The 21,797-nt window shown below is 39.9% G+C and overlaps 1 long non-coding RNA gene across 3 annotated transcripts in view; it reads left to right on the top strand.

The window, feature by feature from the left end:
* Positions 1-21,098, top strand: part of LOC125691459 (uncharacterized) — a 37,714-nt gene extending 16,616 nt beyond the window's left edge. Inside the window, exons 2-4 of one of the 3 annotated variants that reach the window (XR_007376141.1) lie at positions 19,499-19,599; positions 20,112-20,248; positions 20,481-21,098. This is a non-coding gene — a long non-coding RNA (uncharacterized LOC125691459). Of the gene's footprint in view, positions 1-6,809; positions 6,955-8,506; positions 9,451-19,498; positions 19,600-20,111; positions 20,459-20,480 lie in introns of those variants that run through there. The other 2 variants (XR_007376139.1, XR_007376140.1) reach the window with 2 other exon arrangements.
* Positions 21,099-21,797: the final 699 nt, after the last annotated feature.

Genomic DNA, 21,797 nt, shown 5'->3' with positions numbered 1-21,797 from the left:
TCCTGAGCTTTGAAAACAGAATGAACAAAAATCAGTTACAGTAAAATCTGGGCAAACTCCAATTTTGTTTACTTTTTTCTTTAGTATCTGTTTAACAGAGGCCTTGCAGTGTCATCAAGAAATTTCAAGTATGCTTCAAGAATGCTAATTTGTGTAGGCTGTAATATACTGTAAAAACACAACATTCTGAAATTAAAATACAACATTTCTGTGTAAATAACATGAACAATTGAACTCACTTTGAAACTTGCCTCTGATTTGTGCTGTGAATTTCATCTCTGTGAGCTTCACCTCTGGGCACTGAACCATGGAAGCCTTTGTATGATAATGAACACTCTCTATCCAGTCTCTCCATCCCAGCATTTCTGAATAGGATCAAGATTCCTCTTGACCATACTGTTAACATCACTATAAGATGGGCCTTTTTTCCATGAGCCTCTACTTCCAAGATTCCTCAACTGTGTTTTTTTCCATCAACAGCAGCTTTTCCCAGCACTCATGAATTTTAGGTCAAATTTAGCACACAAACTTTGGTTAGGAGCACTTTTCTTCAAGATGCCGTGTATTAACGCTTCTAGCTAGTGTCAAAGTTTAGCTATTAAAGTACACAGCATTAAGTAACCCAGTAAAGGGTTTTTAATATTAGTGTTCTGTTATTCACATAAATATGTATGTTGTGGGTGTGATTTTTTTTTCAAGCTTGCCACAACAATTTTGGCTTTTGTTTTTTAGTAATGTTGTTTGATTTTTAGCCATGAAGTACAGGTCTTTTTTTACAACTTTCATAATGCCAGAATAAATATCCATATGAACTTTATCTCCAAATCTGAGGTCAGAAGAGTGGATGATGATTAGATTTATTTACACAGTACTCAGGACTTTCAAGGCTGAGCAAAGTACAATTATGTCTTTGTATGTCACTGGGTGCTTTGCAAAAATTCTGATGTATATTTGGTCAGGTCTTATATTGGAAATACTAACTCTGGCAAATTGTTGAAGACTTCCCAGTGAAATCTTTTAGAAGTTAAAGGGGTTAGAGTCTTAGAGGTTAAAGTTCATGGGGGAGAATGTGTACTTAACCATGTATATTGTGAAGTCAGAAAATTCTGTCAAGCACTTATCTATAATTTTTCTTGCCTTAAGAAGTTAAGGTTGAAATTACTCATTAGAGAACTTGTTTTACTAAAACTGACAGGATCAATTTTGTATATGGCATCGCTTGTGTCAGTCTTCACAACAACATACTCCATTTTTTTTCTCACTGAGTTATTGGATAATAGCCCTTACAAAAAGGACCTGGGGTGCTAGTGAATGGCAGGCTGGACATAAGCCATCAGTGTGCCCTCATAGCCTAGCAGGCCAACCATACCCTGGACTGCATCAAAAGATGCATGGCCAGCAGATCATGGGATGTGATCCTGCCCATCTGCTCTGTGCTGGTGAGACCTCACTTGGACTACTGCATCCAGATGCAGAGTCCTCAGTACAGGAGAGACATGGACCTGCAGGAGCACAGTCACAAAAGTGATCTGCAGAGTGGAACACTTGTATGTCTGACTCAGAGTGGAGCATAGAGGACACACAGAGTGTCCTCTTCTATGAAGACAGACTGAGAGAGCTAGGGCTGTTCAGATTGGAGAAGAGAAGGCTCTGGGGTGACCTGGTAGCAGCCTTTCAGTACCTAAAGGAGGACTACAGGAAAGAAGTTTACTGACTCATTAACATGGGCTGTTATAATGATAAGGGGAAATGGTCTCAAACTTAGAGAAGATTAAGGAAGAAATTTTTTACAGTGAGGATGATGAGGTGCTTGTACAGGTTGCCCACAGATGGTGGATTCATCATCCCTGGAGATATTCGAGTTCAGTCTGGGTAGGCCTCTGAGCAACATGATCTAGTTGTAGATGCCCCTGTTCATTGCAGGGGAGTTGAATTAGATGACCTTTAAGGGTGCTTTCCAATTAAAATGATTCTACAATGAAGGTACTATCAGTAATTTGCCACCTATTGACAGTATACTTGAGCTTACTTTTCATTAGGGAAGTTTATTCAAACTTCGTTAATATTACAGAGTTATTGTGAAAGCCATAAACCACTTTTTTAGATGCTAAGGAAGCATGAACTTTCTTGCTCTATTCTACTGTTCACTGAATGAGGATGGCACAGCAGGTTGAAGCAGTGCTCTCTTTTATCTTTCTCATTGAAGAAGTCTAAAAGAGAATGAGACGAATGTCTGCATTGTATCAAACAGTGGCTTAATGTCTTCATCATGAAATGGAGTATGGTGTAAGGAGTGCTGAGAGCTCAGTACATCAGCTTTGGTAGCGGTGTGATTCCTTTGAAATGACACTGATTGGAAGCAAAACAAGCACATTTCTTGGATATAAAGTTCCCTGGCTTTGAGCACAGAAATTCTCCAACACATCAGTACGATTGTACTGATGAATACAGTAGAGTACATAGGCACTATTCCATTGTATTCTTATATGCCCTAGTAGAACTTTTCTACAAAATACTAGGCACCTCAGTCCTAAGGAAAGGCAATTCCATTTGACTAAAGGCAAGGAAGTCAAAGATTGAATTTAATGCAGTTCCTTGCCAACTATAATAGAAGAACGACTTAACAGACATTTCCCATCTCTTTCACAGTAGAAGAAACCTGAGAAAATGCAAACTCCTTATCTGTGTTCTATAAAACTGCTTTAAATTGCTTACCATCATGTCCCACTAACAGATTTAAAGAGTCTCTAACTATTCACTCCTTTGAGAGTTTTGAGCCCTTCCATTGTGTAACACTTTTGGAGACGGGATGATCAGGTGAGGTTGCATCTCTGGTTTATGGGCAGCTGTATCTCTCTGGCACCATTTGCCCACTGCCTTTTACACAGGGTGTCCTGCCAGTAGCTTAGCATCTGGCACAGAATGTTGCTGTGTTGTCCTCAAAGGCCAACTGGTAGCCAGCTCCTCTTCCTGCAGTAATTTACAGAGCTGTAGGCAGGGGTACATCTGTAGAAATACCACATTATTCCTTGCAAAGAAGCGAAGTGGAGCCTTTCTTCCCAGCAGGTTTTCAGCTTGAGTTTCAGTGGAGAAAGCTCTGATGTTGCCTGCGATCAGCTCAGGCAGAAGTTTCTGAAGGAAAGAGGGAAGAAAGAGCAGAGGGGACGAACACAGGCCTGATGTAGTGATTGAAAAATAGCTCTGCTGTATCTTGCCTTTACACAACCAAGAAAGATGTGAATGTTCTAAACTTTATCTACCACTCAGTACAAAATTATATTTATCAACATGTTGTCTCTTTACTGATGTCATCCTAAATTTTCTGACATCCTTCTTTATTCTTTACTGTCACCTGAAAATGTCACTATCTCAGTTTCATTTTCTTCTTCGCCACATGCACAATGATAGTAACTATTATGACACTAAGTGTGGTGTTTGAGACTTTTGTTAGTTCTTTGTCATGATAGAAATTAACCATTTTTCATAATTTCACTTCTCTCCTAGGAACTTAGACCAAAAGCAATACTCTGATTTTCCTTTAATGATTGCTCAACTTCTCACTTGGCATTCATAGCGTTACACTGATAAGTTTAAAAGCTGTAGAGCTTGCGTATCTACTGCTTAACTCATTTCTCTGTTAGAAATGCACTGGAGTGAACAGTAGAAAGAGATGGCTTTCAAAATAGCTGAAGTTGAGAGAAAATTTTTGAAATAGTATTCAATTTTGCTGCACAAGATAAGGCACAGATTTCAAAAAATATTTTGAGTCAAAACATTTTCTTACAGCTTTCAAATCAGGGAGGAAGGAATTTAAATTACTGGGGAAAATAGTAGTGAAATATATGGTCATATTGGCTCTTCTCTGAGTATTACTTTTTGCCCACTGAATGTGTGAGCAAAACCCAATTCTTTGAAATTTTTCTCCCATAATATGGAAGCAGCTGACTTTTGGAAAGCTTACTATCTTTCTGAGCTGGCCCTATCACAGAAATGAACCATGGTTTGTATTTTTTTTTTAATGCCTGAAGACATAGTAGTCTTTAAGGAAGACTATTTGAGAACTGTGACATGAGTTATACGTAAGACTTGACCATTTGTCAATTTAGGTTTATCTTTGTTCTAAGTTTACTTTAAAAGCTCTCCTATAAGGTTAAAATATGAGTTTCTGTTGCTAAATTTAGAGATACTCTCTGATAGAAATATCAAACACTACACAGCATGAAGGAAGACTTAAGATTTCTTTGTACAGTATTCTTAGTATACAAGGAAAATAAGATGAAAGGGAGACAAAAAGAAGAAATGGAAGGAGGGAGAAACCTTAAATCATTTAGAGAATCACTGTATATTTGTTCCACAGGAAATTCATCTTAAGTGCTACCTAGAGTGGCTAGAGGTGAACATCCATGCTCACAGGAGCTTGGAGGAAGAAGCATGGAGAAACAGAGCTTGCCACAGTCCCAGTATTCCCTGGGCATGCCTTTTGCATCTCTGCTGGCCCTGCAGGTCTGGGCTTCCTCACTCTCTGAACCCTACCTGTAATGACAGAGGTGGATGCAAATTGGGCATTGCTGTTTTGGAGAAGGATGTGTTGAAAGAAATCTTGCAGTATGCCAGAGCTTCGCTTGGCTTTTTTTTTTTTTTTTCCAGACTCCCTGAAACTCATTGGGCAAGTCAGAGGATGGCAGAGCCTGGTGCTCCTGGGGCCCATGAACATCCCTGACACGTGCTGGAAGGGAACATGGCAGGACAAGCAGTCCTGGGGATTTCTGGAGAGCATAAGGGACAGTGTGACAGGGCCTGGCTGGGCCAACCAGAGTGTTGTGCTGAGAGATCTGCTGTCCCTGCCAAGGTGACACTGGTGAGCAAGATAGTGATCCATGTCAGCTGTGGCTGTAGTGATGATCCAAAGAGGAGAGAGGAAGGGAGCGGAGGGGAAAGAATAGCAGAACCCAGATATAGGCATCAGGAAAGCAGCTTGAGGACTGCTCGGGGAGCAGGTACTAGGATCATCCAGAGGCAGCTCTGAAAGGCAAAGGAAAGGAGGTGGACAACAGGTTGGCCGTGAGCCAGCAGTGTGCCCTTGTGGCCAAAAAGACCGACGGCATTCTGGGGCACATTAAAAAGAGCGTGTCCAGCAGGTCGAGGGAGGTGATCCTCCCATTTTAGTCTGCCCTGGTAAGCCCTCATCTGGAGTACTGTGTTCAGTTCTGGGCTCCCCAGTACAAAAAAGTCAGGGATCTCTTGGAAGGAGTCCAGCGGAGGGCCACAAAGATGGTGAAGGGCCTGGAGCATCTCTCCTATGAGGAAAGGCTGAGTGAACTGGGTCTGTTCAGCCTTGAGAAAAGAAGGCTGAGAGGGAGCCTGATCCAGGTCTATAAATATCTAAGGTGTAGGGGACAGAGTGGCAAGGCCAGACTCTTTTCAGCAGTGTATGGAGACAGGACAAGGGGAAACAGCCAGAAACTGGAGCATAGGCAGTTCTACACAAATGTGCACAAGAACTTCTTTATGGTGAGGGTGACAGAGCACTGGAACAGGCTGCCCAGGGAGGCTGTGGAGTCTCCTTCTCTGGGGATACATAGGACCTGACTGGACACCTACTTGTGTGACCTGATGTAGGGAACCTGCTTTGGCAGGGGGTTGGACTCGATGATCTCTGGAGGTCCCTTCCAACCCCTATGATCCTGTGATTCTGCAAGACAAGCATTTAGGTCTTTATGGACCATGTCCTGCAGGTGCAAGAAAGAGCCATCCCAGTACCCAGAAAAGCAAGCAGATGGGTCAGGAATCTGGATTGACTAAGCTGAGAATTACTGCCAAGGCATGCAGGAACGGGATTAGGAAACCCAAAGCCTTTGAATTTTAAAAATTGTTTGTATATCCCACATTCTAAAGACAGAACTTAACATGTTAAATATCAATAATATGTTGTCTGACGCTTTCTCACCTACATATCAATATGTAGTCCAAAATAAACATTTATGTAAGGGCAGATTTCACATGTATGTTTATCATGTGGCTGTTCTCTGGCTGAAACTTTTAATTCTTAAGGTCATGCAGGTCTTAGAGCTAATACTGTGTTAATCTTGTGATATTATCCAGGACAGGTGAAGCAACAGGTACAATCTAAAGATGTAACACTAGAACTAAAAAAAAATATTTTCAAATGAAATGTTATGTGTCTGTAAATACAGAGGAAGAACTTGAAAACATTAAAAAATATCTCTGGTAGAGTAGGAGGCTAAAAGAAAAAGGAGTCCAAAATGATCACTCAAGTCTTGAAAGATAATCTTATCACCTGGATTTTTAAGGATGAAAGTTTATGATGAATGGTTTGAGTTGTCTGGTACAAAGCTGGATTATATCAATGCACAAGCTCTCATTACTTGAAGGGGCATCTGCAGTAAAAGGAAAATTGCAAAGCTGAGGTATCCTTTTTAAAGGACCATTAAGAACTCTTGTTGAAACACCTTCCAGTTCTCTTGCTATTAAGCAACATATCATGTTTGTGGCTATGACTTAAATATAAAGAAGTTTCAAATATTTTTATGTTTTGCAACAGAAAGAAATCATTCCTTTCATCATAATTAAATAAACTTAAAAGTCCTACGGAATGCAGGGAAGCTTAGGATTCTTTTAAATACAAGGAAACTGACTCATGACACCATGTCCCAAGCCAAAGTCAGATGGGAATTCAACCGTATTACTGGGAATAGGAGATTGATAACTTAACTCCCAGTTCTGCACTGAAAATAAAGTTATCACTTGCTTCAAGAAAAGAATATATGAAAGAGTGCTTTGACACACAGGATGCTAATGATGTTAGACGATGATCTAAAAGAAGATGGCAGCGATTTGTTCAAGTGGTCCTCTGAACTGATGAAGTTGTGATGTGTCAGAGATTGAGAAAGCTAGACTTCGTCATCCTCCCCACTTCAGGCAGCGTTGCAGGAGGTAAACATTCCCCATCTTTTCGTCATTTATAACCACAGTTCTTGTAGAATTCAGTGACTAGTAGTACTGAGCTGATTCCGACTCAGCAGACATGATACATATTTTCTTCCCCCCTGCAGTTCCTTGCTGGCAAGCTTCACTCATATTTTGCATTGCAAGTTCTGTCTTTCATGTCTCCTAAATAAAACAGTGCCATGTCTGACATGTGCACAAGGGCTGGAAATGGAGCCCCTGATTTTTTTATGTTAATGATATGATGACCCTTGTTTTTCCAGCGAAATAAGGCTGCAATGTTTCTCCTGACTCACCTGTTTTGTACAATGTGTATCCCATCTTAAGTACTTCCTCTGCATTCCCTTTTTAAACGCCATCTGTTCTAAATGAAAACTGATTCGGGATGTTGTTTTTATAATCAGGTTCTCCAATAGTGGGTGTAGATCCTATCGTATATTTTTCTTTCACTTCTAAAAGGAAATTTCTTCAGGGTCCACCTGGAGAACAGCTGAATAGCAAACCGTTTTCCAAATACATTACTTCCTGCCCAGATTTCCCCACAGAAGTCCTTCAGACCTGCAGGACCCGTGTTCAAAAGCACAGTCCTTGTTTGCCCTGTCTCCCTGCTTGTCTTCCTCAAAAAGCAAGGCTAAACTAAAACCCACCACCTGAATGATGTAATAAATATTGCAGGATGTAGGCGAGAGAGGAAGTTCTTCAGACTTCTTTTCATGGCACCAGTGTGCTCACTGTAGGCAGTAGGACCTTGAGTAACATCAATCCATGATGATATTGCCCTACAAATGTTCCTGTGCCCACAGGTACAGTGAGAGCCATGTTTGAAATTCTGAGATCACACAGAGGTGGGCTGGGCAAACTAGAATTAAGTCACGTGTAAACTTTCAGCTCTTCCCTGCATTGTTTCTTCTGCAGGTGTCCAAAAAGACACAACCAAATTAATAGCAGTCACAATGCAGGAAACAAAATACAATTTTAAGCTAATTTTGTATTTGCCTAGATTTGAAGGCCTGGGAGCCAGATGAGCTTTTGGTGTGACTCCATATAGCCACAGGGCTGGAACTTTTGTTTTACCACAAAAATTTGTGTTTTAGAAGATATTTCCAATCCATGAAGCTGGTGAGGGAAGTTGTCCGAGAATAGCTAACCTGCCTTGGGTGGTCTGGGTGACTTAGAGTCCTTGCTCTCATGTCTTCATTGTCATGGGAACCTGTTACCCTCTGAGCTGGCTAATCTTGGAAGGAATAGAAATGGGAAGGATGATTCAGTTTCTCCCTTTGAAGCTTTTCTGTGTTAGAATTAAATATTTGCGCAAGCCCAGTTGTGAGGACTGTAACTTAGGATGGTGGAAGCTAAAATTCCACTCCTTTCTTCACAGAAGATTGTGAAAACAGTAGAAGTGAAACATTTCAACATAAGAGCCCAGGGAATTTCCCTCAGCATGGCCTGCAGTGTTGTAGTTAGGTGGCAGAGGTAAGATGAAGGAATAATATGTAACTGAGCCTACCTTACTGACTGATTCACTGTTATTTTCCATCAGTTTGAACAGAAAAATCCCATTCATCTCTATTGGATGTTAACTGCGTTGCTGTATAAAGATGATAGCCAGAGACTGATAGGACCAACCGAGATTAATAAGAGCTGGAGAAAAGGAGGTGTGCTGCTAAGAACAACTAGCAGAAGGCCATCCTGGCAGCTTTGCACCATCTACAGCAGCTATATTACTGTAAGGCGTTCCCTAAGAAGCCTGTAACTTCCCACCACTTCCAATAGTCTGTTAACATTGATTTGTTTATGTTGAAGGTTACTTGGAATTAACAGCAGCATAAATTTCCTTAAAATACAAATCTAAGACGGATTGGACCTAGCTCCTAATTTTAACAGAGATTTGCCACAGAACAGGAAGATATACATTATTCTATGCCTGGTAGTGAACAAATGCTGCTGGGCTAGCATTAGTCACAATGCTAGCCCAGCAGACTCAATCCAGGCAAACCTAGATAAAGAAAATCGACCTTGAAGTTCCTTATGAGCCATTTAAGTCTTCACGCAGACAGTATTCAAGTTTGACTATACGGTCACTTGTGTTGAAAGATGTTTGGCAGTCAGAGCATTCCAAGACATGCAAATACATCTGGGATATCTGGATCCAGGATAAATTGAAACACTTCATGACTTTTTACCTTTGTGTAGACCTGCTTACTCTTCAGTCCTTTATGCTTGACTGTACTTCGCATAAGGAAATGTGGGCACTAGTATAGGATAATCTTGAGAAACAGAATATGATAATGTGGAGAGCAACTTAGTAATTGAAAAGTAGTCATAATAAGACTACGTTCAGTTTAATTTCGCTTATGCCAAAAGAAAACAAGGTGATTGTGAGTCATTACCAGTGTGAACAGAGAAAAGAGAGGCTTTTGAGGTTCACAAGTCAGAGCCATTTTGGTTGCTAATTCTAACTTCCCTTGTAACTTAATTAAACTGTCTTGCATAAAACCATAATATCAGTAAATATGTTTATTTATCTGATCATAAGAGTAATATTTTATGTAGGTTTGGATAATTTTATGTTGTTAACAATACAATAAAAGAAGAGATTGTTAAGCTGTGTTTTGGCCTACCGTTACTTCCAAATCTCTGAAAATTAGTCTTTGAACTTAGGAAACACATAATGAGTCATAACACATAATAAGTCAGCTTCCTGCTGGCTTTGGAAATCTGGCTGGTTTTCGAAATAACATTCTACATTTTATATTTCAGCTCAGTTAATAACTAACTTTATGTATTCAGCATTGCTGTCATTATCTGTTGCTAAAACCTGTCAAGAAGCATCTTTTTTAAAAAATTATTCTTTATTTACCCAACATATCATGCATGTTTGAAAATTCACTTAAAAAACAAACAAACAAAAAAACATGTGTTTCTATAAGAGCTTACATTACAGGAGATGGATCCACCTGCAGTAGTTCCCTGATTAATGTTTCTGATTTTTCTCTTGTATGTATGGTTCACATGTTCACATTTTGCTAAAACAAATTACTCCTTTTTTTTCTTTTTTTTCTTTTTTTTTTTTTTTTGTGGTGAATGGTAATCTATTGGTGAATTGGTGAGTGGTGAATGTTTTTTTTTTCTTCATAGGCATCACAATCCAGGCACACTTTCAAGTGTTATAAACAATATTCATCTTACAGGTCTTACCGAAGCATTAAGTCTCTCACTTTGTAATCTTATTAATTAGCTAATTTTAGTAGGGTAGACTGAATGCCTATTCCCACTAGAGTTGTCCTCTGACTAAGGCATGAGTCCAGGATGCCTGCGTTACGTGTCCCTTTTTGCCAAATTACCCAACCTCTTTGTGTGTCACTTTTTCCTTAAAATGGGAACAACACATGGAGTACCGAAGCACATTTAATAATAGGAAAAGGCTTTGAGATCTTCTCATAAAAGATTCCCTGCATCCCTTCAGAAAATTATAAAGGTGAGACTTTATAGGATCTTCTCTGTGAGTAGTTTAGTTCCAAAAACAATGAAGAACTCCAGTCTCCTGCATAATGTGAATCAACTTCATTATGCTTTACAAACAGGGAAAAAATCCAACCCTGAAACTACTTAAATACGTTATTAGTTCTCATCAGGCTTATTATTATTAAAAGCTTTTTCTCTGTCTACAGAGATACAGCTGGAGATATAGAGATAACTGCCAGAGAATGGGAAAAGCAAAAAATTAGCCCAGACAGCCCCAGTGATGTGGTTGGGCTGTTTCCCACAGCTCAGAGTGCATCTTCACAATGGCACTGCAGCGTTCCTGCAGTTTTACCGCAAGCTGCTCACACATCTCCACACTGGTTCCTTCTGTCCTGCTGCTTGCGTGGGGCTTGCGGAAGTGGGAAAGAGCACTGGCTCCTTCTGCACCTGCCCTCAGTCCAGTCCATCGGGTTACGTTTAACATAAAATCCTAGCTAATTTGGGGGAGAATTTGTATTGAAGTTGCTGTACAAAATGCTTTGATGTGCTGTTTAGCCTGTGTTAGCTGAGAAAGTCAGCTTGACTTGTATACCACACCACTGAAAACTGTCTCATTATTCAAAGCAACGTTCTGATGTGTCAGTTCTAAACTGATATAAGTGTTTTAGAGTACCATTAAGCTTCAACAGAAGTTTTGAAGTCTTGAAGAAATAGAAGAAGCAGGAGGATACCAGCAAGTGTGTGTAATACCAAGATTAATGAGGAATGCAAAGTGTTGGTGAGTTTGATTGCTGACCTGGAGAATGAGAAGCAGAGCAAAAAAGCTGAATGAACAGTGGGGATGGAAGCTCCAAATCCAATATATTTGTCAAGATATGTTAATCATACCCTGCACAGAATACCCAAAGCATTTCTACATTTTAATTTCCCTCTGGGCCAAATCCCGCTGCTATTTTCATAGTAAAGAAAAAAAACTCTATTTCCCTGAATGGGAATATTACAATTGCTGCATTCTCATGGGGGAATAGGGAGAAGAATGCAGAAAGACAAATAGTGGTTATGCAAAGGGATGTAAATTTGGTGGTAATTCACTTTCCCATGTTTGGTGGGTTTTTTGTCTGTTTTTGTGTTTTTGCTTTTTTTTTTTTTTTTTTTTTTGTGGCCATTTGGTATCTAGTGAATATGATTCATACACTTACAGCTTTGGAAAAAATGGGAATATAATTATTAATTGTTAGAAAAACATTTTTTATTGTTTCTGAATTGATCTGTTCCCAAAACCAGAACTGCTTATTTAATATAATCATAGATTTTCAGTAAGAGGAAAAAAATTGATTTGAGAATTTTATCTTTTTAATAACATTATGCATGATGAATAATTCAGTCCATTTGCAAGAACTTTAAATGAATTTTGACCTCCCAAAAGTAAATTTAAATTTGCTCCTGGCGTGAATAAGAAAACAATTAAATTAATATCAAGAAAATCACATTCTGTAATTTAGAGTGGGATCTGGACTTTATTATCCCACACAGCAGATGGATGAGCTTCCTTAACCACCAAACTCTTGGCTTTTTTGGCACACCTTCATCATTTCCACTGACTTTATTCTGCTCAGAAATTTTAATTAAATACATTCCACTGTTCTTCTTTAGTGGATGTCTTACAAAAATCATTTTGTCCAAAGGAGAAAAAAAAAAAAAAAAAAGCACAGTGCCATTTTAAAGCTTCTGGCAGGCTTGTAATCATATGACTAGAACTATTGAAGTGAATCTCTGTTTTAATAACCTGGCGGGTACACCTTCCCTGGATTTTGCCTTTGACTGACTTGCATGGTATTCCTCATATCCCCATAGGAGGTCCTGTGCTGCTCAGCAGTGTTTCGAAAAGCAGCTCGAGGGATAGAAGGAACCTCCCACTGCTGGATCCAAAAATCTGCACTTTCCTGAGCAGACCTCAGAAGTAGAATAGCAATGCCATTAGGTATCTCTGGGCAAAATCTTGTTGTGTGTTTGTTTTTAGTGCAAAGCTCCTAGCAGTTCCTTGCACTTAACAGGAGCAACAAGAAGAATTAATACAATACTTGATCTTTTTGTTTAAGTGCTTAGCTATGGGGGTGACATCTGTATTCTAGAGGGATACTGGTAAGGGGTTCTTCCAAGAATTTTACATTAAATTTCAGAGTTACTTATGATTACTTCATGGACTTGGAAGAGCATGCGAATGTCCATGCTGAGCAAAGGCAGTCAGTGGTGGCCTGCTCAGAGTAGTCACATTGGGGATCTGAAAGAACCCTGCTCCTGACACCATAGAGCAGGATATAATTTTTGGAGACCAGGACCTCTGGGTCCAGAGGAGGGCCACAAAGATGATCAAAGGGTTGGAGCACCTCTTCTACAAAAGCAGGCTGAGGGACATGGGCTTGTTCAGCCCTCAACAGAGAATGCTTCATGGAAGCTTCGCTGCAGCTTGCAGTACATAACGGGAGTCATAAACAGGTAGGGAGTGATAGGACCAGGGGCAATGATTTTAAACTAAAAGAAGGGAAATTTATGTTAGATGTCAGGGAGAAGTTTTTTACTGAGAGGGCAGTGAGACGCTGGCACAGCTGCCCATAGAAGTTGTGGTGCCTCATCCTTGGAGGTGCTCAAGGCCAGGTTGTATGGGGCCCTGGGCAGCTGAGCTGGTGAGCGGCAGCCCTGCCCATGGCACGGGGTTGGGTCTGGCTGGGCTTTGAGCTCCCTTCAAATTCGAGCAAACCACCCTGTGATTCTATTGTATCCCTGTGAATGGTGGAAGCCCCAGCCTAGGGAAGCAGTAAGACAAAACTGCCCAGTGCCACCCCCTTCCCATTCATGAATACTTCACTCCAGCCCATATTATGATTTTAAGGGAGCAAAAGTAAAGGCAGAGTGTTGGAAGAGAACTTTTTCTTCCCCTTCTTAGTGGAAAACTTAGAAACAAACATTGCAAATATGCAAACAACCACTCCCACATTTCAGCCTCAGGTGGCTTGTAACCCCTATCCTTTTGTTTTAATTAAATGGACAGAATATATTTGGGCTGTACTGATGCATTCAGTTGATTTTAAACTCCGCATTGAAATTCTTATTTCAAAGTAGCAAGAATGCATTTGCCCTTGGGTATGAAAGCTGTTGCATCCTGTTGTAGTGGGAGATAAAATAGAGCAAAGAGATTGTCTTAAATACTTCTGAAACCCTTTGATTAATAACCTGATTTAGTTTTAAGGCTGACATGCCAAATTCTAACTTAAGGTCTGTTGCGAGGGATAGCTGACTGCAAAGGAGATTAATGGATGCCTGTGATCTGCTTGCTTCATTCTTCAGAGTCTTTAAGTTGAGAAATTGAAATTTGGAGGAATTTTCCAGATGTGGGCAGAAGGAAAGCAGACTCCTGCTTTCCCTGCAGTACTTTCACAGTGGCTTGAAAGGTTCTTACAGACTTCTGTGTTTGATTTATTATTTCATCTTCTGTATTTCACTTATTACTCTTGCTTGTGTACTTACCCAACTCTGTTTTCTTGCTTCGACAGTGACGGATCGTTGCCTGTCTTCTGAGTTAAACAACAGTTTTATTGCTTTAGAACTTGCAAGTGAAAAATAGTAAGTTTGACACATACAGAATCCTTGTATCAACAAATAAATAACAAGGTTGCTAGTTATTCAGAGAGCATCTGATGAATGCTTCAGTTTAGACAGCACAGGTGAACAATTTTTCCTCTGTACCATCTTTAGTACTTTAGTAATTGTATGTGGGAGAATTTATCTGGGATAGTTTAGAAGTTGACTGACTCTTTACTTCTTGATATTTCATAAATGCTGACACAGATACTCCTCAACTGCTCCAGAATCTCTTCTTAGGCTGATCACTAGCTCTGTTGGTTAGGGGGAAGGCAAGATGACTCCAAGTTTAATCCTGGAGAACGCTACAGTTGGTAGCCTCCTCAAAAACAACAAAAAAACAAAGCAGTGTAACTAATGCCAGGGGAGTGGGGAGAAAAATCTTACTGCATTTCCAACTGTAGTCTTATTATAAAGCCAAAAAACCAGCAATTGTGTTTGCTGATAATAGCAACAAGCTAAGTAATGTTAACAGATGCTGTTGTTCTGTTGCCTCTGCCTTTGTGAGAGCTCAGGGGGGGTGACTTCTCTCAAAAGGCTCTTGATAAAGAAGTTTGATTTATGTTTGAAATTTTTAAATATCCAAAAAATAAGTTGTGTATTGAAAATCAATACTTAGTGTAATTAAAATGGTTGGGCTCTTTTTTTCAGTGAGGTGAGCTGGCTCTTGTTTGAAAAGTGAATGTGATAGCTGGAAAATCTTGACAGATGGAGCTTGGCAGTGGTCAGCAGAGGGCTTTTAGCAACTTAGCAGCTTTATAGGTGTATTGAGGAGTTGGATAAACTCTTTTCAATATCTTATAAGCATTGTTTGTATGTAAGATGGACTGTTTATGTATTTTTCTGTGCTTCTTTCCCTTCTTTTTCCCCTGCCTTACAGGAAGTGCAGGGTTCTTGTCAGAATTCATACATCAGTAAACTTTAATGCAGGCTTTACCCCCTTTTGGGCTTCCCACCACAGACCTCCTAGATACCTTAAACCTGGTGGTTGCTTGCACTGCCATAAACATCTGGCAGAGCAGTCTGCTGAAGGCGAGCCTTTGCTATGTGATGACAAAATTAAGGGCTGCACAAATGGATAAAATTAAGGTTGCCTGGGTTACCTTCAGGCATTTCCTGCCTGTTCCTTGCTTAGCTCTGCAAACTTGTTGCTTGTTCATTTTGGTACAGTATCTGTATGTGTGTAAGCTTCAGGACTTTAACACCGCAAACAGAGCTGTGTGCTGAAGTGAGAGATCTTGTCACAGCCCCAAGGGTAATTCTCTTACCATTCTTCATGTGACAGCTTCCCAGCTGCTCTCACCAGGGATGAGAAGCTGGTGTGGTGTACTTGGGAGGCTCAGCATACTGTGACGCTTCAGATGTGTTTTGGAGCCTGACAGTTGTTTCTCCCTGTCTTTGCTTAGGTTGAGCTGAAGGAAAAGATTCTAGCTCTTAAACACTTGTTAGAGACACCTTTACAAAGGTAATCTTTACTCTGAGGATCCAGCAATGGATGTAGAGACACAGCACAGAAGGCCTGATCCTCCCACACATCCTTCTAAATCCTGTGGGATTCAAGCAGGTTGGGCAGCAGGCCAGGATAGCTTCTTAGTGAGTTGTCTAAGGTCAAGATGGAAATCACTGGGAAAATCAGAAGGAGAACTCAGGTACCCACAGCTCATGTTACACAGAAATTCTGCAAGATGCTGAGGCCTTCTTAAGGTCAAGCAGTTCACAAAGTGCAGTGTCTCTCTGCACCATGCATGTGTCATGCCAAATTTGACGAGTTGATGAGAATATTATGAACACCATATTGCATTAAAGAAAGGCTTAAATTTCTGCAGTCTCATGGAAAACAGTGTTATGAACCACACAAAAAGATCAAATTAATAGCTTTCATTCAAGACTTTCCTGATCTAGAGATCATATTTGTTATTTGTGTATATTTTTACACATATTTACAGTGTTTGAAATTGAAGATGACACGCAGGAAGAGGGCTGACAGATTTTTTCTAACATGCACATTTATAAAGGTGACTGTAATTCCTCTTTCATAGGCACTCCTGACACCGTCGCCACTTAGGGACTGTGATTTTGCCTTGTCTGTGTCAGTGTACAGTGCTTTTTAATAGATATGGCTTCCACATATTTATCAATTTCTTCTATTGGAAAGGTAGAGTTGATACTACAGTCAAGAAAAAATGAAGACATTATAGCACATGGCCATCTTAGGAGGAGTTTTACTATTGCATTTGGTGACTTGACTTTAGTTGGCTATGTAAATAGTTAGTTTAGGTTTTATATACTATACATCGAGAAAATCCTTTCCAAAAACCTAAATCATAATAATAATTTAAAAAAAAAAAAGGCAACAACTGTTTGTGTAAATGCAGGATACAAGTTAGACCGTGACTTTATATTCCTGTGACCAGTCATACACTGGAGGAAATAATTCACTGGAATTAGGTTACTCTCTTACGCCAGTTCGTCTTCTTCCTACTAAAAAAAAATCATCTGCAGATAAGCTGGTGGTGAAAAGAGAATGCCATCAGTACAGGGAAATTGCCTGAGCTGTGCTAATCCGCTTTGGCTAAGGGGGAATGTCCAGCAGGCTGTTTGTTATGTGGATGTTTACAGTCTCAACAAGTGCTTTCTATGAAAGGTTACTACTGCAAATCCAATGGATGTGGCTTCCACCTTAAAACGATGGTCTGCATGTTCTTTGAAGTGCTTTTCCACATCAGATTTCAAAATGAGGCCGAAGGTCTTCTGCTCTGCACAGGCCTTCTCTGCCGTTTAATCACTGCTAATCACACTGAAACATAGCTCGTGTCACGAGCATTCATTTCACTTTGTGAAATCCTGGACATGTGAGCACAGACTTTGATGGTGTGCAGTGTCTCTGCACTAATTGCGAGGGAATTCCAGGAGTAAATTTAATTTGTTCCCTGGCTATGATCATACACAGCTGTCATAGTTCTGCACCTGTATAATCTGCTTTCAAGAGCCAAATTCTACAAGTTTCAGCTTTTTGCAGCTCTGGATTTGGGGGCTTCATTGCTAGCCATTAGATTTATTTAACCCTTAGTAGCTATTAAATTTACTCAACCTTGTCAGCGTGGAAATGTGCAACATTTTCAGAAAGAAACACAAATTTTAAGTTGTGAGCACTGGGGAGGACAGACCAAGAAGCAGTTCACCCAGGTAAAAAGTATCTAAACGGTATCCTTTCATTTGTGGACATTTCATCAAAGTGCATGAGGGTGTTAAGTGATATGGTTGAGTCACACTGATATGACATGCAGAGTGCATTGTGTTTTGAGTCTGTTTGGCTGGCTAGCAGTGGGAGTCTTGGAGGAGCAATGGCTTGCTGGCACTGGGCTACACTTAGGAGCATACTGACAGGTGACACGTCCCTCTTGCACAGAGATTTTGGGCAGGAAAATACAAAATATATCATTCAAAAGGGCTGAACTTCAGAATGACTTGGCTTGTTTCCTCCTTTGAATAAGGCACAAATCTTCTGTCGCAGGGCTGTGGGTAACCAGAGTAGGACAGACAGTCAGTGCCTCCTAGGAATTTGCATCAGTATGAAAAAGAAGTGGCAGGGCACGAGATTTACCATGCCCCAGATATACCATTCCTGCACCCAGAAGGAAGCACAGCCTCATTCTCTGATAGGTTAAGCCAATCCTCTGACCTGTAAACTGGTCTGTGTCATGAGTTGTCATGAGTTGTCCTGTGTTTACTTTTCCTGATGTTTCTGCAAGGTGCAGTTCAAATAGTGATAAAATAAAATAAAGAATTGGATTCATGAGCCTTAGAAGTACAGCTCAGCCAGTGATTATAGCTGCCACTCAAAGCAAAGTTGCTCAGTATGACAGGATCTGAAGAAACATGAAAAGGAGAGAATGATGGGGCAGGATGAGTTGAGAGAAGGGAATCGAGGCAAGGAGGTGTAAAGGTATTAATGTTTCCTCACATACAGCTTGCATGTAAAATTACAAGTGAGGTGGAAGTTACAGATCTATAATTCCACTGGGATTTTAGTGGATCAGACTCCTGTGGTTTATGACATTACCTGAATCTTTTGATAGAAATGCAGCCCTATAATTCACAGCTGGTTGTAATTCATTCATAATATAAACCTGTCAAGAGCTTTCAGTGATACCATAAACTATAACAGCACTGTTCAAAATTTGAAATAAAGATTTTGACATTGTTTATAATTGGACAAGGAACTGACTTCTACTTATTTTTATAATTTATGAGGAAAATGAAAAGCTGTACTTACATGTTATGTGCATATGTCCAGTATATTCCTTTGATTGTGACTGTCATTTATTAAGAGATCATCCTGTGCTAATTGAGAAACTTCCTTTTTTTTTTTTTTTTTCTGGCATAGATTTGTGTGTTTCATACCATAGACTGTTGCATCTCAACTGTGCATCATGGTGTTTTGAAGCATCACATATATACATAGTCCAGCATGCTATGGTACTTATATATAACAAACATTAAAGATATCGGTCACGCTAGCTGTCATCCAGCAATAAGTAAAAGCAGTAAACAACTGCTCTGGGAATAGGCCAGTGGGTATTTTGTTTTCCCTGAGCTAAATCAATAACAGCTTGTTTGCTGTATGTCTTGTCATCTTCCCCAGAGTCAGTAGTGTGCTTTATTGACCTTAATAACTACTGTAATAAATCCAGTAGAAATGAAAAAAGCTCTGTTTTGTAATGAAAATCTGTAGCTTATCTGTCATGCTGTCCCATGTAAAGAGCTGTGTTCAGTCTGCCCTATTCCCCAGGACTCTGACATTAGATATACTGCAAGATTATTAACTACCACAGAGCTTTACGTGAAATTCATCTTAACAGTTTTTCTATGCAGTGGTATTTCCTCTAATCTCAGCTTTGATCTTTAATTGATTGAATTTTGTTCGCATCTGTCCAATATTTTTATGACTTCTTTAACTGAGTAGACATGATTACAGGAGTCAGCTTTCTGTGTAAGTAAAATTAATTGATTACAAATTATTGTGATCCGAGACCAGTTTCTCCATTCCTGTTGTGTAAGTTTTAGCCCAGGAATCAGCTCTAAAGTGTACGTTTTCCCTCACTGGCTAACAAAAGTACCTAAAGCCATTGATTTTCAGAGATCTTTTAAAGCCTAGTTTAAGTTCAGAAATATTTGGACTCTGAATCATTGGTGATAAGTATGGCAGTACTAGTATTATAAGGAGAACACTTAAGGGCTCTTTCAGAATTTATTGATTTATTGTCAGCATTTTCCCTATTTCATCCTGGTTTAGTAGAAACAGAGACCATCTGCTGAATTTATATAAGCTCTGTACTTAAACACATAGTAAAAATCCAGTGGTGTTTGACAGTCACTACTTGAGTCACCTATTCATGGCTTTAGACCTTGTTCTCTTTACCCTCAGTGTGGACTGTGATGTTCCTGACAAAGCATAGCTCTCTCAGGAAATACCAGATGCTTCCCAAGCTACGTGTGCTCATAAGCTACTGTCAAGACTACTGTCAGGTACTGACTCTTCGTGGCAGGATTCCAAGTCTAAAAAATGGATTATATTTGTGATTTGGATTGTACCTTTTTCAGTGAAAATGCCTTAAAAAATGCTTTATTTGGAAAGATCTTGATAACTAAACAAATGCTAGATTCTGAGTTAAGAAACAGTTTGCAGATATGAATTTCTCCATTGCATAATGTCAAGCTAAAGTCAGGGTAATTAGACATAATGTGCCCTTTTTGGTTCCTGTTTTATCATGGTAAGCATAAAGACTGACTGCAAAAGGTCCTGTGAGATTGCTGTGAGTTCTAATGCTGTTCTGTCAGCATTTCAAATTTTGTTACAGAGCAACGTATAGATAAGTCTAATGCTCAAGTCAAAGCAATTTGACAAAAAACTTTTACAAAATGAAGACAACAGTCCTTTTGTTGGCCTGTTTCTCAAGATGAGAATGCTTTAGTCTGCATGCTGTTTCCTGCTGCCAATATTTGTTGGAATATCAATTATGCCTTTGTGAATTTTTTAGGAGTAGTGTAAGACTGGAAGAAGGAAACCTCATGAATGGATCTGATGTAGTTTGGACAAAAGATGCTGGGGGAGGACTACAGAGGAAGAAGTGGTCAGTGTGAGCGTCCTGATCATGCCATCCATTGTATAGTCTGGGTAAATTAAGGTCACTCTGAAAGCATCTCCCATTCCTCCAAAACCAAAAAGAAACCCATTCTGAGTAAGAGTTTTAAAGCAGTGGAGAAGCTTTTTAGCTACAAGACTCCCTCAATTTGTACAGGCTATTAAGCCTTGTGTTGAAGATATGCTCTTACAGACTAATCCATTCCCTTGGTGTGCCAAGATAGCATTTCACTTTGCACTGAAACTGCACTGTTACGCTGCACAGGTAAAAACGCTGCTTGAAGAGCTGAAATGGGTGCAGAAGGATAGCAGAGTACATCCAGCATCCCACAGCGCAGTTCAAAACCTTTCCCTGCAAGGGTTCTGTAAGCTGCAGCCCAGAAAACGGGTGAAGTGAAGGACGGGGAAGTGAAATGAAAAACTTTTCCACATCTATGGAGCAGAGTGCACCAACTAGCAGTTACAGTGCGAGACTCAAGCAGCAGTTCCTGGGTTCCTTGGTTTTATCACTAACAGTAATTAGATGTTTCAGGCAAGGCCACTGGCACCCAATTCAGTTCAGTGAAGAGTGAGCACAAGCTCATCTTCATGCACCCGAGGGAACATGGCAAATAAGACACGTAATGTGGTGTGTGTGTCTGTGAGCCACTGCTCTGATTGCTCACTGAAGCATGTGCACAGGGCTCCCCAGCTTAGCCAGGTGACTCCAAACATCCAGCAGTAGTTTGGAAACCAGCAGCAACAAAAAGATAGAGGTGAACATGGGAGGAAAAAGAAGTAAACCATATGAGGGCCCATACAGTTTCCTAGCTAGTGAGCATCTTGAGGGAACATTTTACTGCATACATTACTAATTTGCTCTATAGAACCCTGCTCTTTTCAAACTGAGATAACATATTACAATACTGAAACATTTTTGTTTTCAAAGTTCAATTGTGTCCTTTTAGAATCACTTAGACTGTTGAAGAATGATTAACTGTTGCTTTACAGCCATGTGTAAAATTAAAAATACATATTTTCTGCATGGAAAAATGTATTTGAAGCTGGTTTGCTCTCTTACTGAGGTCAGGGCAAGTATTGGGAAAACAGAAAAGGAATACTTACTGGGGAATTCTGACAAGGAAAGTCCTTTATTGCCTTGTCATTCGCATTCACCAGGTATATAGCACAGCATGAGGGCAGAAGATGGCTCACAAATGCTGGTTCATTTCAAGAGTGTCACACAGTGGAAAGTTAGGAAGGTTCTGGCTGCTAGAAGTTCCCAGTAAACACCAAGCATAGTGGTATAAGGTGACTTTCAGTAGTAAATTTGAATTATTTATCTCTGTTCCCTAAGGGCATGTGCTTTCAAAACAGTAATCCTGCTACATGAGTACTAGGAAAACCTGGGTTTCTAATCAACCTAAAAAGCACAAGCATGAACACAGCATGAGGCAGGAGATGTGCAGCCATTTAATGTATCACTTCCTAGGAATTAAAAAATGATAGCTTGTTCTGCTTTTACAGAGCACCAGCTTAGGTTCTTTGCTACCCATCCTTCATGGGGTCATAGAATCATAGAATCCCTTGAATTAGAAGGGAT

This window comes from Lagopus muta, chromosome 3, assembly GCF_023343835.1.
Source record: "Lagopus muta isolate bLagMut1 chromosome 3, bLagMut1 primary, whole genome shotgun sequence".
Classification (NCBI taxonomy): domain Eukaryota; kingdom Metazoa; phylum Chordata; class Aves; order Galliformes; family Phasianidae; genus Lagopus; species Lagopus muta.
This window is presented reverse-complemented; position numbering and strand designations above follow the sequence as displayed.